Source organism: Cnephaeus nilssonii (assembly GCF_951640355.1).
Source record: "Cnephaeus nilssonii genome assembly, chromosome: 6".
NCBI lineage: Eukaryota > Metazoa > Chordata > Mammalia > Chiroptera > Vespertilionidae > Cnephaeus > Cnephaeus nilssonii.
The window spans coordinates 19,220,365-19,237,491 of record NC_137077.1 but is presented as its reverse complement, the minus strand read 5'-3'; positions in this window follow the sequence as shown (position 1 = coordinate 19,237,491).

Here is a 17,127-nt window from a genome sequence, read left to right as displayed (position 1 = left end):
TGCCTTCACGCCAGGATTCCTCTTGCTAGACCACAGTTGGAAAGAAGGAGCCCTCAGTGCCCTTTGCCCTTTCTGTCCTCAATTTTCCAATTCACAGCCAGAATAAGCATGAAGAATCTGCCTCTTGCCCATTCCAGGATAAATGCTGCACCAGCAAGTCAACCTCTCCCTGCTTCTAGCCCCAGTTCTTCCCTTTAACTCTTCTTTACTCCCCATGTTAAACTGGATAAAGTCAATCTCCTTCCCCTGGCTCACTACAACCCTGCCCACCCTACACCCAACTCCTGTCTCCCCCCTACTTATCTGAGTCCTCACGCTTGGGCTCAGCATCTGAGAGGCGGTCTCTGCTCAAGGCCAAAGAGCCTTGAGACCCATGAGCCTTGGGTTTCGGTAGGAAAGCAGCTGCACCATTTAGAGCCTGAGGTCCCGGGGTAAGTCTCAGAGGAGGCAGAGTTGCACGGTGGGCTCAGCCCCCCGCTGCAAGTTCTTACGTCTCTCAGCTTCAGCCTCCTGACGCACAGTGTGGAGGTAATAATAGCGGTCAGCTTGTGGGATTATTCTGAGGATTTAACGAAATAATGTATGTATATTGTTGTTAATATGATTATCCTTAACAACCTTATGGAAGTTGTTTACAGGTTTCAATTAAATAAATACATGTGAAAATGTGTCTGATAAATAAGAATATTCAACAAGTGTTACATCACTTTCTTGCCAACATTACAATTAGTTTTGCCACATTAGGTGCAGAGGGTGTTATCCTTTTGTATCCTTAGCACCTACGTTTGGGTACGTAGCAGAAGCTCTATAATGTTTGATGAAACAGAAGGAAAAAAAGAAAGTAAAAGAAAAGAGAGAAAAGAAAGGCATGAAATTTTAAAATGTGTTTATCTGTCTGACAGATTTAAAAGGGATCATTTGTCAAACAGTAACATCATTACTATCTATTAGTAGCACCCTGCAAGAGAATAACGCTGCATTTTGTAAGTGCACTATGAAATACAAATCTTTTGTTCCCAGCGGCTCTGAGAGTTTGAATTGAGAGGATCAGATCTCTCCTCCATAGCTCTGTTATCTGGGTTTCACATTCAGCCCTTGACCTGGTGCCCTGAGCCCTCTATCACCTGCAGGAAGGCGGCGGCCACCCTCCCCACAAGGCCCACCTCCACCACTGCACTCCTGTGCTCCTGACAAGGCACCAGAGGGTGGGAGAAAGGTGGCCACAAGCATCACACTGCAGGGCAGCACTCCGGAGACAAAGCTCGCCCTGCCTCTCACACCTGCCACCTTCAGCTAGAGGGGCTGGAGCCCCACCTCCAAAACAGCCCCTTCTTGGGAACTGTCACTCCACACCTTCCTGGTCACCAGTCACCGTCACCGCGAGTCTTTCTGAGCTCACTCTCCAGAAACAGAGTCAAGGTGAGGATTATAAAAGCAATAACTACAATTAGGAAACCACTTGAGAATTTATGAAGATCTTACAGAGAGGCCTTCATTTGGTCCTCCCCACATCTTCCTAGGATAGGGACAGGGGGAAATTAGAGGCTTCCTTCAACCTCACCTTGGGGTCAGCAAACGGGAACTCAAAGATTTAACCATCTGCCCAAGTGACAAAGATGGGACTTAGGCCAGACTTTTTCCTCTAAAGTTAGTCATATGATTTCCACAACAGCAATTAGGACACATTGAAACTCCATAATATGTTTTCTTTGAAAGACCACAGAGATTTCAAGTTTTGAATATGTTTCTATCTTCATAGCATCTCTGGCTGTTGGGGACAGCCACATCTCCACATTTTATAGACAAGGAAGACTAAGGCAAGAAATGGGATTTGACTGACTTGAGACTCACACACACATATACACAGTCATAAGGAGGATTTGTTGGTTTGCTGTCCCCCCTTCCAACCATCACAGTGCCTCTCTTGAATGGTTTTATGGTGGGATTTTCAGTGCAGTGGACACACATCCTATTCTCTCACCCTCATCCTTTGAGTTCTGAGTACCTACAGTCCAGCTTCCATGGGTGATGTGTTGACTAAACTTGAAGGGAAGTGAAGGGAAGGAAAACTTTTCCTCAACCCTCTTAAGATCCTTGGCTGGTCTGAAAATTAAACTGGCAAGAACAGATTAATAGGAGAGAAGCAGATAAGCTATATTACATTTTTACATGCCAATAGGAGGCTTCACAAAAGAATGAAGACCCCAAGAAGTGACCAAAGCAGGCAGCTTTTATACCTTTTAGACAAAGAAAGAATATGTTTGCCCGGCCAATGTGGCTCAGTGGTTCAGTGTCGACCCATGAACCAGGAGGTCACCATTTGATTCCTAGTCAGGGCACATGATTGGGTTGCGGGCTCGATTCCCAGTGGTGGGGGGGGGGGGGGGGCGTGCAGGAGGCAGCCAATTGATGTTTCTCTCTAATCCATGTTTCTATCTCTCTATTCCTCTTCCTCACTCTAAAATCAATAAAAGCATTTTTTTTTAAAGAAAAGAAATAATACGTTTGTGAAGAATTGGCAAGGCAAAGACATTTGGGCTAGGGGGAGTGAATGATGAAGAAGTAACAGGGAAGATAAAGTTAGTTTAACAAGAGGGTGGGAGAAAGGTGGCCACAAAAAAATGTGTTTCTCAGCCCCCAGTTCTCTGTCTGTGATGATAAGAATGTCTTCCTTCCTCCAGGGAGGGCACCTCTCACTTAAGCGCTTTAAGACCTGTTTCAGGGAAGAAGGGCAAGGGAGGGGGAGGTCAGAGTGACACGTCTATTTCTGCCATTTTCTCAAACTCCTCCAGCTTAAAATATTCAACATGTCAAGACGCCATATTTGGGGGTAGGGTGCCCTGATCCCATCAGAAGTAAATAAAGAACTACAGGTTTGAAAAACTCAATCCTCTCAACCACTATTCAAACTAGAACTTGTCAAAGAACAAATAACCATAGAATGGCTTGAAGAAAACATATAAGGATGAACTTTAGAAACTCACCAGCGATTTTCTATTCATTAGAAACCTCTATCAATGTCTCAGCTACAATAATTCCTCTGACTGTCACTGCTACTACGTACTATCTGCATAATAGCAAGGACTTGACAAAGCATTTTGGTTGTTATCTCATTGATCCTCACAACAACATCATCAATTCGGTATTTTTATCACCACTTTACAGATGAGGGAATGGAAACTAATAGAGATTAAAGGGCCTGCGTAGGCTCACACATCTGGGAAGTAGGGAGCAGAATGGAGGTTCAAAGCCAGATCCATGTGACTGCAGGGTTTGAACTCCTAGCTGACTCAGCAATGTCTTCTGGGACTATCATTTCTATTTGATTATGCCAAAATTTAACATTTTTGATAATTAGTTATGATCCACCTATGTGTGTGGAACTTTTCTGAGGTAACATAAAGCAAACAAAGATACTTACATCATGAGGCTGAGCCTAAGAAGCTGACGGACTTGTGGAGAAAAAATTTAAAATGGGGCTAATAATATCTACCCTATGAGGTTGCTGTGAAGATGAGATAAATTGCTTATTAAGCACCCAGCACAGTAGGTGGCCCAGAGTAAACAATCATTCATGCCACAAATTTTTCTGAGGGCCTGAGAGCTGGAAATACAGTGATGGGCTGAACAAAAATGGTCCCTGCTCTCATGGATAAATGGGTGTCCTTATTATAGTAGCTAACCAAGTAACACAGCACAGTGTTAGAACATATAATCAGAGGATATAAAGCTGGTCTTAAAAATTGCCTAATAACTGCAATAAATAGCTTTCTCATGTAAATCCAGCAGGTCAACCAGAGTCCTTAGTGAGTGAACTTATGAATATCTTAGAAAGCAGGCCACTGCATAGGAAGTTAAACTAAAAGCCAGGGTGTACTGGTCACGCTGAGCAGACATTACAACATTTTATAAGAGAAGAAATGCAGGTAAAATCTGTTAGATGAGCTAGTTGTATCAGTAAAAATAACAAAACTGGTACCACAAAAATGGGGACATCTGGTTCTGGCAAAGGAGTTAGGGAAACATGGTGTGGAGGCAAGTGAACTAGACCAGAACAAGAGAGCTGGATTCTGGTCCCTAGCCAGGTCCTGGACAGCCATGTGTCTGGGGAAAGCCCCTTCACCTCTCTTTGGGTTGTCCCCATCTGTGAGGTCTCGGTCACCTCTGCCAGTCTCTGAGTCAATAAATACAAAAGAGTTCAATCGAATTGGGTTTTCATAGCAATGAGACTAGCTTCGATAACCAAATAGGGCATCTATAAAATTAAGGACTAGATCATAGCTTGACTTCATTTCAGAAGGTGGGAATTTCTAAACACTGGCCATCAAAAAAATAAAATAAAACAATAAATTTTTTAAAAATAAAAAATAAACACTGGCCATCACCAGATTTATAGTGGTAGATAAAACTCTGATAATGCTGGTTTTCAGTTAGAGATCAGGGAGGTGATTAGTGTTCCCAAATATTTCTGACTCTACTTTCTAGGCAGAATTGTTTTTTCTGAGCCCTCCTTGAGTTGCTGCAGTCATGTGACTAGTGCCAGCCAATGAGTGGGGAGTGAGAGTAACTAATGAAGATAGGTAATATGAGGTATAAACCTTTGGGTTTTATGCCCTTGGGATATGAAGGCTATTTTTGTTACTGCAGCATAATCTAACCTATTCTTATGGGTACAGTGCTTCATATTAATGTTTTGCTGATTTCATAGTTTCATGAAATAGAAACTGGACTCGTGTACTAAACACTTTTCATTTAAATATGACTTCCTTCTCCCTGATTAGACACCACTGTGTTACCACCACAAGGGACACCATTAATTATGCACCTGGAAGTGCCATTCACGTTCCATACAATGTGACTAGCAACATAGCCACTCTGGATCTATGGTAGTATTGGGGGAATAAACTCGTTTCGCTTATGATTTTTACTTCATGAATTTTCAGGGTAATGGAAATAATCCTTTTTATTTGCAAAGGATTTTAAAGTTTTAAAAAGCTCTTGCATTCAAAATGTGTTATGTCATTTATTAAATATTCACAACCTCTAAGGCATATAGTATAGCAACCTTTTCCAAACAAGCAATTTGAGAGCCATACAGTTTAAGGGATGCATACTGTCACCAGTTAGTAAGTGGCAAAGCTGGACTTGAACTTGTGTCTCCTGACTTGTGTGGGACTAATTCAACTGTACCACCTGCCCTTCAGCATCTTCACCCTGAACAGAAGTTTCTTTTTGTTTTCATCTATTCTAATCAGGTTTCCCTCAAGTGAGGAAACACTGCACCAATCATCTCCTCTGCAGTATTAGTTCTTCGCAATCTAGTTGTTCTAAACAAAGTGTTGCTGGCAGGAACCTGCCACCACACACTCTCAGCAGTGAAGTCGCTCTGGCTGGTGGGTCTGGTAGAAAACACCACCCACCAGACTCGATAGACTGGAGGCTGGCTATCTGATTAGCCCTGAACTCGTGGCTTCCCTGATCTTGCAGAGGCTGACAGGCTGTGCTAGGAGCAATCTCACCCTCTAGACTTGGCAAAGTATCTCACCTCTGACTTGTGGGGACAATGAGCACCACTTAGGGTGATGAGCCCATGTGACTTCCCAGCTCTTGTCCTGAAGAGTTGGAGGGCTGTTTATTCCTCTCCTCTCACTTCCCTCTCCTCTTCCTTCTCCCTTCATGTTTCTCCTTTTGGTAAATCTTTGGTGTAGTTTGTCAGCCTCCTTTCTTTTCTTTTCTTTTTTTTAATACATTTTTATTGATTTCAGAGAGGAAGGGAGAGGGAGAGAGAGAAAGAAACATCAATGATGAGAGAAAATCATTGATCAGCTGCCTCCTGCATGCCCCACACTGGGGATCAAGCCCGCAACCCGGGCATGTGCCCTGACCTGAAATGAATCTCCTGGTCCATAGATCGATGCTCAACCACTGAGCCACGCCAACCAGGCTAGCCTCCTTTCTTTAGTTGGCTTTATATGAATGAAATCTCCCCATTTTCTGGGTCACAGATACCTGAGGTTGGGTCAGGTCAGAAGGACTCAAAGACCTGGGCAGAAAGCTCTGCCAAGGGTCTTTGGAGGTGACAGAGAGAGAGAAACCCTCTTAATCCTCTCCCTAATTAAAGCTCTACACCCGGATGGCCAACCGCTTCAGAAATCACCTGCATGGTGCCTGAGTTTTATTAAGTTCTCCTGTGAATGTAAGTGGTGACACTCACACAAATATTTGAAGGTGATGTGACATCTGGGGTCCCCAGGCTTGCCCTCACTTCACCACAGAAGGTGTGCCAGGCAAACAGAAAAGGATGTGTCCCCCTCTGTAGGATCTGCCCTCAGGACTCCAGCTCTCATGGAGCCCCCACCTCCTCTCCCCTGAATTTCACATGCCTGACACCCATTTCTCTCCCAGCAGATCTGATGTGGTTGATTCTTTTTAAGAACTTTCTTCTTCCACAGAAGGGCCTGGTGCTGAGTTCACCTACTGGGAAAGACAAGCTTTCAGGGTGACCTCTAGGAGGCCCAGCTCCTTTGCTCCTCTCCAGGGTCAAAAAGCAGAGGGTAAGAGAGAGGAGAGAAGCTGCCTAGAGGGTTGCATCACATTTTTTCCTGCTTCTTCTCTTCTCCTTCCACCCCAAGGCTTCCGAAACTGGGTTGTGTCTGACACAGGGTCCTTAGCAGTTGTGGGCACAGACAGGTTGTCATCAGGGGCCTGTCATTTCAGGCCCCCACCTCACACCTACCTGACAAGGTAAAACCATCCCATCTTGCACTTTCATGGCATCACGAGCATCTCCTTCAGTGCTTTTTGCTTTTTCTCACAAGCAGTTTCACATAGGTTTATAGGATTATTTGATTTATGTCTTTCTCCCCCATTAGGCTAAGCTACATAAAGTCAGAGACCATGCAGTTTTCTCACACCTGGCCAACAGCGGGCACTCAATAAATATTTGTTGGATGGATGATTTAATCTTCATTGCTGACATAGCAAGAGAGGAAGAGCCTAAGCTATGGCAAGAAGGTTCTGTTCAGCACTCCTCTGGAGCTGCACTGCCTGGTTTTAATTCCTGACTGCAACAGGCTTCTCATGCAACCTTAGACAAGTATCACCGTCCACCTCATGTTATAGTTCTAAATGGCGGTAATAGTAGTACTTACTCCTTAAGGTTGTTCTGAGGATTAGATAAGATAATACATGCAACACCCTTCACACAGTCTCTGGGAGCTAGAAGGGGATCAAACATCCTCTCTGGGTTCCCTGGGTGTTTGTGCTCCAAGATCATTGGCTTTTCTTAAGTAAAATAACAAAAGTGATGAGACCTGCTTTGCATTCAACTGATGAGCCAGCTTCCTAGAGCCCAGAGACACATCCAAACACCAGTCTTAGGATGAAGTCAGCCTGTGCTTCTGAGAGGAGAAGCCCTTGAGGGTTACAGCCTTGATCTGCAAGCCACAGCTTCCTCTGCTGAGCTGCCTGGGAACACCAGCAGCTTGCTAAGGAAACCAGTTGGTTGTCAAAACACATGCTGGCTTCTCCTGTCAAGGGTGTCAGCCGACATCTTGGAGGAGGGCAGAGCAGGCTCTTGGGAGTACAGTGCTGATAAATGATTTGTAAATGTCACGTAGGCCCAAGGGGTGGGTGCCAGTGTCAATGGAAGTCACCTCTCTTTCAAAGCAATGGAAAATTGTGAAACCTCCAACTTTCTTATATAAGCTCATGCACCGTATTTTTAAACCTATAAACAGTAAAAATGACTATAAATCTACTTGTCATTACCACACCACAATAACAGAATCTCCCTACACTAAAAACAATTTCCTATGCTTTTTTTTTTTTGTGGTCCTCTAACCCATAATCTTATCATTTCCTTTACTCCATCCAAGTATACCTCCTCTCTGAGGCTATTGATTCAAACAATCCACTAACAAGTATTTATCATGCTCTACTGTGTACACAAAGCAAGATAACAAAAGGCCAAGAAAGATAACAGAAGAAAGCACAGCCTCTGTCCTCATGGACCAACTTAAAGTCTGTTTTGTCAGACCTGCATCACTCTTAAGACCTGCAGCCTTCACTCAGCAGTCAATCACCAAGTATTTATCAATACTGCTGCGTGCCTGGGATCCAGAGTATGTGTGAGCCAGGCAAGGTCCTGGTTCTCATGGAATTAGCATTTCAGTAGAAGCAAGAGGCAATGAGCAAGTAAACAAGTATTGTACGTTCAGAAAATGGTAAGTGCTATGAAGGAATTAGGTAAAGAGAGGGAAATGGGGTTGGAGGGGCTGGAGGCTACGGAAAGCATTTCTGAAGAGGTGGCATGACTAGTCTGTCAAAGGTGCTAAGATAAGTCTGGTCAGTGTCATTCAGTGGTTGAGTGTTACCCTATGAACCAGGAGGTCACGGTTAGATTCTGTGGTCAGGGCACATGCCCTGGTTGCAGGCAAGATCCCCATGGGGGCGTCAGGAGGCAGCTGATCAATGATTCTATCTCATCACTAATGTTTCTATCTCTCTCTTTCTCTCTGAAATCAATAAAAATAATTTTTAAAGTGCTAAGATACAAGATAAGAGACTCTTAAAAAGCCCTTCTAGTAGGGATCCCACTCATAAATGCTGAGGAAACAAAAGGACATGGTAATGAACTCAGAACTGCCTTCAGCTGTAAGCTTCTATGCCTCTTGGTTGAGGGCTGCATGTTATTCATAGCTCTAAGCACAGCATCTGACTCATAGTAGATATTGAATGACAGTGATCACAGTAGTCACTATGGGCCAGGCAATGCACTAAGGACTCGCCATGCACTATTTCATTTAAGTCTCAAAACCACCACATGAAGAAGGTACTAGTATCCCCACATGACAGACACAAAGAGGCAGAAACTAAGCTGATGCTAGACTGCAAACGCAGGCACTCTCTTTACAGACCACCTGGTCTCCACTCCCACCGTAGTGCAGGCAGCATAACAAATGCACATGTGACCCTTACATTTGACCTTAGATCTTATTCATTTCTAGGAGGGGTACAGAGGTGGAGGCTATCTGCTCCAGGCCTGGGATCGTCAGAATCCATATTTTCAGTTGCATCTGAAATGCTGCTACACTCAAATGTTCATGCCTTTTTTAAAAATATATATATATTTTATTGATTCTTTACAGAGAGGAAGGGAGAGGGATAGAGAGCTAGAAACATCAATGAGAGAGAAACATTGATCAGCTGCCTCCTGCACACCCCCTACTGGGGATGTTCCCAAAACCAAGGTACATGCCCTTGACAGGAATCGAACCCAGGACCCTTCAGTCTGCAGGCCGACGCTCTATCCACTGAGCCAAACCGGTTTTGGCTGTTCATGCCTTTTTGAATACACAACCAAATAGCTGCTTGTCCCAGACAAGAGGCAGTCTGAGAGAAGAAGTTTCATTTCTGAGGTTGGGTAAATCAAATAGCAAAAATTACAGCTTTTTTCCCTCCTTCTTTGTAGCTCCTCAGTTCACAAATAAATTTTTACAGTTGAGTCTTAACCATTATAAACTCACTAGAAGCCCGGTGCATGAATTCATGCACCAGGGGGGTCCCTCGGCCTGGCCTGCAGGGATCTGGCTGAAACCAGCTCTCCAACATCCCCTGAGGGGTCCGGGATTGTGAGAGGGTGCAGGCCAGGCCAAGGGACCCCACTGGTGCACGAACGGGACCGGGGAGGAATACAGGAGGTTGGCCAGCCAGGGAGGGACCGTGGGAGGGCTCCAGGGCATGTCCAGCCAGTCTCGCTCAGTCCCCATCAGCTGAACCCCAGCAGCAAGCTAACCTACTGGTCAAAGTGTCTGCCCCCTGGTGGTCAGTGCACATCATAACAACTGGTCAACCAGTAGACTGTATGCCCCATGGTGGTCAGTGCACATCATAGCAGTTGAGTGGCCTTAGCATATCATTAGCATATTATGCTTTGATTGGTTGAACAGATGACTGGATGGCCAGACATTTAGCATATTAGGCTTTTATTATATAGGATTATAATATTGACCAATAATGTCCACTTGCCCGATAGGGTCAGGAATGAGACCAGTTCTCAGACCTGTGCTGGAAATGAAGCTCGAGCTGAGATAAGGTGAGAAGCCAGGAACATGCCCAGGGCTTCACATACACTGCGACAGACAACTCATTCCCACTCTGCAGGTCTAGTTCCAGGCCCAGACCTCCTCACCTCCATCCTCTGCTAAAATAATTCCTTCCCATGGATCGCCCTGCCTGGTCCCCCCACCTGGGTCAGTCTTCCCTATCCTTCCAAAGCCACCTCAAACGCCTGATTCCTACATCTGTTTTGTCATTTGTGCCCTTAGTTTGCGCTGCTTGAGAGATTGTTGGTGCATACTTCTCTTCATCTGCTTACATCTCCAAGCACTCGCACAGCACAGGAGACATCTGTGCTCAGTAACTGTTGTCGAGTTAAATTTGATGGTGGCCCCACTTTGAAGGGGCAGGGCTAATCGTCGTAGGCTCTGTCCTAGAACTTCATATCATTATCATCATCATCATCATCATCACCAACATCATAACTGAACTTCCCTGATGGCTTCCTGCCTAACAAATATCTAAGTAGTTTATTTCAGAGTTGCCTCATGATAACTCTGAAAGAAGGCCTTTTTTTATTCCTATTATATAGAGGGGAAAAGCTATTTTATAGAACATCATTTAGAAACGAGAGGCCCTGTGCACAAAGTCATGCACAGGTGGGGTCCCTTGGGGTTGCCTGCGGGGATTGGGCCCCAGCTCGCACCCCCAGCTTCACAGCCCCACTTAGCACCCCACCTTGGCCTGGCACCGCCCCCTCACCTGCTCCACCATCCTGCCTGAGGAGCAATCGATCAGGGCCAGCTCCCACCTGGCTCCCTCAGTGCCTGGGAGCCAGGCGGCAGCCCCACCCCCTGCCGCCATTGCTGGTCGCCATCTGCGGGGCCGTCAGCAGGGTGATTGGACCCTCGCTCATGCCTGCCTTGGCCTGGCACCACCTGCTCATCTGCTCAACCATCCCATCGCAGTCCTGCTCATCGGGGCCGGCAGTGCCTTCACTGCTGTCCACTGCCAGCGCTGTGTCACCGACGCCTGCCTTTTTCCAGGCCACCCCCTGGTGGTCAACACACGTCATAGCAAGCAAACTCCCATTCTCTGGGTGGAACGACTGCCCGAGGGGACAATTTGCATATTAGGCTTTTATTATAGAGGAAGTGTCGCTTGCATTTGGTCAAATGACTAAAAAATGACAAAACTAGGATTAGGACTCAGATCTACTTGCCTTCAAGACTCACTTAACCAAAACCTTTGACTGCCTGGATGCCTCCTCATGTATTGGCCCGAAGGGTCGTCTTAGCATTCTTAATTCTCTCCTACCCTTGGCCCAATAAACTAGCCCTTCAGTCTTTGACCTCCTAGGGACAGCACATGCCCCAGCTGCTCTCCACAGAGCTAAGTTCTCCACTCCCCACAATTCTTTACTCTGCCATTCACCATTCCACTGCCAAGCTCTGTCTCCTTATATCTTTCTGCTTAAACTCCCATTTACTAGACTGTCGGATTATAGTTAAACTAGAGGCCCGGTGCACGAAATTCGTACACAGAGGGGGGGTTGTCCCTCAGCCCAGCCTGTACCCTCTACAATCTGGGACCCCTCGAGGGATGTCCCAGTGGGATCGGGCCTAAACGGGCAGTCGGACATCCCTCTCACAATCCAGGACTGCTGGCTTCCAACTGCTTGCCTGCCTGCCTTCCTGATTGCCCCTAACCACTTCTGCCTGCCAGCCTGATCACCCCCTAACCACTCCGCTGCCAGCGTGTTTGCCCCCAACTTCCCTCCTCTGCCGGCCTGGTCACCCCTAACTGCCCTCTCCTGCAGGGTTGATCACCTCCAACTGCCCTCCCTTGCAGGCCTGGTCCCTCTCAACTGCCCTCCCTTGCAGGCCTGGTCCTTCTCAACTGCCCTCTCTTGCAGGCTGGGTGCCTCCCAACTGCCCTCTCCTGCTGGCCATCTTGTGGTGGCCATCTTGTGTCCACATGGGGGCAGGATCTTTGACCACATGGGGGCAGCTATATTGTGTGTTGCAGTGACGATCAATCTGTATATTACTCTTTTATTAAATAGGATAGAGGCCTGGTGCACGGGTGGGGGCCAGCTGGTTTGCCCTGAAGGGTGTCACAGATAAGGGTGGGGGTTCTCTTGGGGCGTGGGGCGGCCTGAGCGAGGGGCCTGTGGTGGTTTGCAGGCCAGCCACGCCCCCTGGCAACCCAAGGGGCCCTGGTATCTGGAATTTATTTTCCTTCTACAATTGAAACTTTGTAGCCTGGAGCGGAGCCAAGCCTGGGGCTCCCTCCGCGGCCGGCAGCCATTTCTGTTGGGGTTATAATTGAAACTTTGTAGCCTTAAGTGGGTGAGCCTGGCCAGGGTGTGTGGAAAGCTTTGCTTCCCCTGTTGCCGGGGACAACCCTGACCTGCTCTCTCAAGCTCCATTCTGCCGCCATTTCTGTTTGAATTTGTTTACCTTCTATAATTGAAACTTTGTAGCTTGAGTGGAGGCTTAGGCCTGGCAAGGGCAGGCAGAAAGCTTGGCTTCCTCTGTTACTTGGGAAACCTTGCTCTCTGTGGCTGTAGCCATCTTGGTTGGGTTAATTTGCATACTCGCTCTGATTGGATGGTGGACGTGGCTTGTGGGCGTGTCAGAGGTATGGTCAATTTGCATATTTGTCTATTATTAAGTAGGATTGCATTTGATTTAAGTAGTTCACACCAAAGTGTGAGTGACTACTAATCCCTTAACGGTGGGAATTTGCCAATTGATAAGAGGATATCTGTTAACTTCAAGGACTAAATCTGAATGTGTTCCCAAAGGTGAGTTATAAAACATTGTCCAGTTACTTGAATGGCCTTCCCCAAGATGACCCCTAAAATACTTATTTGTATGGTTGAAGATCTGTGCATATGTATTTGCTTAAAAATAAGTCTAATGAAATGCTTCATTAATGCACACTTTTCACTGTGTTTCTCTCATTATTCCTTTGTTTCAGGTTAGTCCCTTCCAGTTCTGAAATTTGGGGTCCACACTATAAATCCCCTTGTTTGCCCACAAGCACAAGGGTGGGCCAGGCCCAGCGTCAGAAAGACGTGATCATTAATTTACAGCAGAGACTTACTCCTTAGCTTTGCCCTCTCGGCGTTTTCCAGAAAAGACCCAACAAACCATGGCTCAGTAGGGGTGGCATCATAGCAGCTCCTTCAAAGCTGCAGAACAATGGTCTCTGTGTGGCTCCAAGAAATTCCATGCCACTCAGACTCAGATTTGTCGTGGTGACCACCAGCTGTCAACATCTGGAATCCATTTGCCCATTCCAAAAAGACACTCAGACAGAACTCCCTATAACCAGGATGGGGCCCATTGATGTGGTCTAGGGAGGATGGGAAGAGACCCCTGCCAGCTAGGAGTGATTGGGCCAGTGCCAGATTATCCCATAAGAAGAGACAACCTGAGCTGAGGGCACCAGCTCAACAGAGGTGAGATCATTTTTTTTTTAATAACTTGACACTTGCTATGTCCGTAAAAGCATCGAGGAAAATATTATAACTTTTGAGGGCTTTCTTAAATTTATGCTTTGGTAGGTATTGTTTTTATTTTGAATTACATTTGCAGGAGCATCATATTCTTTTCAGTGCTTAAGACTTCTAAATCTCTGGTCCAGGGACTGGGAATTATATTATACTAGAGGCCCAGTGTAGGCTGTCAGTCCGCTGGTCGGGACCCGGTGTGGCCGGCAGCTCCGAAGTCCCTGGGCCCCTAGGGCGAGGCGGGGCGGGGGCGTGGTCCTCCTGCAGCTAGAGCCCAGGCAGGGGTCTTGCCTTCGCCTCCCACCCAGGAATGCTAGGGCCGCCGCCGCCTCCTCTGCCTTCATGGAAACCCGCGTCCTCTGCGGACACCGGAACACCGCAGCCCGCTCCTGCGGCTCAACTGCTGCCAGACTCCTCCCCTGGGAGCCACGCTGCCTCCAAACCTCCAAAACGCCGGCTCGCTGCCCCAGAGGCCAGTCTGTGCTGCAGCACAGCCATGGCGCAGACACTGAGCTCGCGCCGCCGCTGGCAACGCGAGCTCAGCGTCCTGCCGGCCCAATCACCACCCCAGCCACCCCGAGTCCCGCCCCCTGTGTCTCCCACTGGCCCAATCGTGGGCGTAGCGGAGTGATGGTAATTTGCATATTACCATTTTATTAGGTATGATTGGATTGGGGTCGAAGATATGGACTAAATGCCACATAGAGGCCCCCAAGTCTTCTGGGTGCCTAAATCCCAGTGTCCAGCACAGTTCTGGCATTTGGGAACTCAGAAAATGTGTGGTGACCTGATCATGCTTGTCCCTGCAGGCACCACTGCTGCTGGTGTCACAGTCAACCAACCTGGGCACCCTGGGCTCCCCCTGAAAACGGCAGCAGAGAATGATGAAGAGACCATCACCACCTCCACCCCTGCCCACCTCTGCTTGGGTGATAAGTCACTCTATCTTCCAAAGTGAAACATTTGGGAATGAAGGGACTAGAGGGTTAGAAATAATTCATAAGACTTCCTTAATCACCAACAGGTGTACTCCTGGTTGTTCTTCGCAGACCTGATGTATATCAATCTATCTATCCCTCACCAATATTTTTTCACGCAGAGTGACAATTTTTCCAGTTCTCACCTCTTTCCCTCCTTCATCCTCACCCGATGGCTCTTCCTTGGTCTCTGAGACACTCCCCTGAATTGTCACCCTGTGAGTCTTTCTAATTCTAGGAGGCCCAGCTCACATCAAATGTGACCATCCACCTGGACTACACCCACAGTGAGTGAAGGCAGAGCTATCAAACAAAGGCCGTTCTTCCACAGGGTCCTAGATGCCAGGGAATGGCTGTATCAATGATTGTTCCCCACCATTCAATGTGGGAGGCCCAGAGTGGTGTATTTTATTGCATTATAAAACAGCTTGTCAAGGGCTTAATCCAGTTCCTCATGCATAGCAGGTACCTCATCAACGTATTTCATATGAAGACAGTGATGAAGCTAGTGTCTATGCCCAGTGCCTTGGAAGGTACAGGTACAGGCAAGAAGTCATAAAAGAAGTCATTTCAATCCAAAAAGCCTTATCATTGAGCAACTGCTATGTTCCAGGCCAAATTCTAGGTACTGAGATGAACAGGAATCTGAGAGAATTCCTGCTCTAAAGGAAGGATTCATCTGAGCCTGAGTGGGAGAGAGGTAGGTAAACAACTGACCACAGCTGAAGCAGAATGTGTTTATGATAGGAGCCCTGAAGCAGGGAAATGGCTTTGGGCTGGAGAGACTGAGGATGGCTCCTTTGAATAGATGATATGTGTGTTTTGAAGGATGAGTAGGATTGCAGTAGATTAAAGTCCACCCAAGAGGATGACTGATGGGCAGGCATACCGATGGGTGTCATCTGCGGCCATGACTTTGTCCAGGGTAGCTACCAAGTATAGATGTCTTTGGGGTAGATAATGTAGAGAAAGAAAAGGCTAAAAAGGAAGATTTAGTATCGCATTATGGAGGATTTAAAAGTCAGGCTAAAGGGACAGGGATTATTCTGTTTAGTAGTAGGAGCCCTGGAAAGATCTGATTATAGGGGTTGTCCTCTGGAGAGATTAATTTAGAAGTCATGTGTAGTGTGGACTGGAGGCAGACAGGGAAATAGAGGCAGAAAGGCCATGAGAAGGTTACTATGCCCACCCCAGGCTCCATGTCACACCTGGGGCCCTATTAATGTGGGATTTATAGGTAACTTCACTACAACCAAAGAAGAACAATAAGTAACAATATATATATATATATATATATATATATATATATATATATATATAAAACCCTAATATGCAAATAGACCAAATGGCGGAACAACCGAACAACCGATTTCTATGACGTGCGCTGACTACTAGGGGGCACGCACGGAGCATGGCGGGTATCAGCAAAAGGCGGCAGAGTGAAGAACATGGTGGGCATCGGCCACGGCGGGATGGTGGAGCAGGTGAGCGGGGGTGCCAGACCAAGGTGGGGCACCAGTCACTGTCATCGGGGTGAGCCTCTGGTGGTTACTGAAAATTCTTTGCTCCCACACACCATGGTCCCACCCAGTGCTTGCACCTGCTGCCGGCGCTGGCCCCGCTCGCATCTACTGCCAGTACCCGGTGCCGCCCCGATCGCTTGGCACCAGCAGGTGTGAGCAGCGGTGCCAGCCCCAATCGACCCTCAGGGCTTCTCCACCTTCCCCTGCTCCTGAGGGGCGATCGGGGCAGCAGCCACCGCTCACACCCACTGCTGATGCCAGCCCCAATTGCTCTTCACCATGAGAGGGTTCGAGCGGGGCCGGTGCCATCAGCACATGGGAGTGGTGGTGGTGGGAGCAGGGCTGAGGGCAGACAGGGGACCAGGGCTGTGGTGGGAGGAGCCAGGCAGGGGCACAGAGGATGGGCTGAGACCTGCCCCTGTGCCCACCTCAGCCTCACAGCCCACAGTTGTTTTTCAAAGTGCATGAATTCATACACTGGGCCCCTAGTAATATAATAACATGTACACCATAGAGTGAGTACAACAGAAGCACAAACCACTGCCTGTTGCTTCAACTGGATATTTTGTGAGAAAAACTCTCTTACAACTGGATGCCTTGGCCTCTTAAACACAACTGAGACCATTCGCCTAACTTCCCAGGTGGCATCCATTTAAAAAGTGCCGATGATCCCAGTCATAGAAAGGTTTATCAGCTGGGAAGGAAAGCTAGGAGCATGCACAGGCACCTGTGTCCTGCTCCCATAAATAAAAAGCAAAACAAAAAGCCAGCAGAAATCCTGCTGTTTCCTTTGGTGAGGTGGTCCCGCTGCATTTTTTCTGTGTGGTGCTGGGATTGAAAATCCTGCCTGGAGCTCCCCAGGAGGCCTTGGCCTTTCTCCACCCCCACTCCTGCCTGAGGTCTCCACCCCTCTGCTTCTGCAGGAAAACATAGCCTCCTCCTAATGCCCCCAGGGTCCTCACGTCCCTGTCCCCCACACCTCACCTTATTTCATGCCTTCTCATGCTTCACTCACGTCGTTCTTCTCCGGCCAGGCGACTCTCTAAAG